We start from the raw sequence: 2,500 nt of genomic DNA on the forward strand, positions 1-2,500 counted from the left end.
TTTTAATAGCTGCTTCTACTTCTTCTTTTAAAATTGGTGGCCCGTCTATCTCTTTGTTTATTGTTAGTTTTTCTCTTTCATCATAAAAAAGTTCCTCTATATACTCTGACCATCTATTCAACACATCTGTTCTATCCATCAAAACATTGCCATCTTTAGCTTTTATGCATCCTGTGCTTGAACATACTTTTTTGCCACTGACTTCTTTTATCTTTTCATGTATAAATTTGCTATTACTGTTTTGTTTTATTTCTATTTCTAGACACTAATCATTTATCCATTTCTCTTTTGCTTCATTACATTTTTTCTTTATTTTCTTTGTTAAGGTTTTATGTTTTTCTACATCTGATTTATATTGCCTTCTTTCTTCCATTAGTCCTACACTTCATTAGTCATCCACTTTTTATTCTCTTTTCTAGATTTTTGTGGTATATTATCTTGTATAGCTTCATTAATTGATGATATAATGATAATAATGATGATCTAATTATAATAATCATGATAATTAAAATAATGCTAAACATTTATATTGCGCATCTCACTCCTTACTGGTTAGAAGCTACTGAAGCTACTAATTTATGATATAAAACTATTATATGATTATTTATATTATGCAAACACGCCCCTTTTAGCGTTGTCCCTTGGCAATACAATTCTGTTGGTTGGACCAGTACTTTTGCAGACCATTTCAGATTTTTGTCACGAATAATGTAATTAGATCTTATTGATATATATATATATATATATATATATATATATATATATATATATATATATATATATAGTACAAAGGAAAATCATAGAAAGAGATTATTGACTTCGTTTATTTGTAATTCTATAAATTTGGCATTAATCAGTGAATTTCCTTTTCTATGTTTCTCCATTGTAGACCAATATCAAAGTATTTCTGTAAATTTTAATAAACATAATAAATGGATAGGGTTTGTATGATCACACATGTGATTACCATTATCTAAATTTATTATTTTCAATGAGAGATGTTGACATTATATTATCGATGATAATATATCCTAAATCTAGACCACCTGACTGTGGTAGTTTTTAACCTTTAAGTAGTACATTCTCACATTCTATTCAATTATTATAATGTATCTTTATAGCGCTATTGTAAGTGTTAGGCGCTGACTTGCAATCATTTAACACACGTGTTCACAGACAAAATCAAGTATACACAAAACACAGACACACACACACACACACACACACACACACAGACAAACACACGACACATAAACAAGTACAGACATGCCAACACTCAATAGGTAAGGGAAATATGTGACCCACTGCCTCAGATGGTATTATGTCAGAATTATGTAGATGAAATAAATTGACGATCAAGACAACATGAGCAGAAAATTGAAAATATGTTATTTGGAATTGAAGAAATAAAACGCAATTACCACAATAGAGGTGTCTGTCAACCAAACGGTTATAAGTTAAACTTAAAATCTAATTTTAGACATCAGACTCACTCTTATACTCCCGTATTGACACGAAATGTATTAAATTACTGATTCTGTTCAATTTTTGCTAGAAAATACCGTTAATCTTTAAATTTGTCGATTTATTGAACTAGATAGCACATATTTGCAACAGCTGTGATATTGAAATCAACGCTTAGTGGTTAGAGCACTAATCTTTCAATTGGACTGTTTTGAGATTAAATGACATTAGCTTTTATTTTTCATTACATTAATTAATGTATAAAATGTTTATCCATAGACAAATTCTATGACAATGAAAATTTTGAAATCTGCATAAGTATTCTGTGGGTGTCAGATTGATTACTGTTTATCACTGCCTGTCCGCCTTACGTTTCCAGGATGAATTACAAAATGAACAGCTAGCTTCAATCCTATTACTCCACCAAGAATCGTGTTATCAAACAATATTAGCCACGCTGCTGAGCTAATATAGACTATCGTTCGATGATGATCTATATATATATATATATATATATATATATATATATATATATTAAATAGCCGTGTATATCACGTAAACGTGTGAAAGGGGTAAAAGTTAACAAAATAACAAACAAAATGAACAACCCCCCCCCCCCCCCAAAAAAAAAAAAAAAACCCCAAAAAAACAACAACTTTTCTTCGGCTTTCTGGGGAGGGAAAAGGTAAATGCGTTAAAATAAAATTTCTACCTAATCTTGGACATGTAATCCAAATGTCACAAATCATGATCGGAAGGAAAACACACTGACTCATCACCTATACTCTGGGAAATACGAGTATATACCACTAGATTGGTAAAACAAGAAAAGGGAACGTTTCAATTCTATGACGTCATCAAATATCGTCCCATCTATATCATGTCACTGAGCTTATCATAAAGTTTCGATTCAATCGATAAAATTTGAAAGAAAATAACAGCTGATATGATCTGAACACGCTGTATCCTTGAATATCCGCCAACCTCCACTATGTCCCGGTTCCTGTCGAGATTTTTTTTTTACCCCTCGACTGTC

Source organism: Berghia stephanieae, chromosome 3 (genome assembly GCF_034508935.2).
Source record: "Berghia stephanieae isolate SIO BIC M18660-M18661 chromosome 3, UCSD_Bste_1.3, whole genome shotgun sequence".
Taxonomy (NCBI): Eukaryota; Metazoa; Mollusca; class Gastropoda; order Nudibranchia; family Aeolidiidae; genus Berghia; species Berghia stephanieae.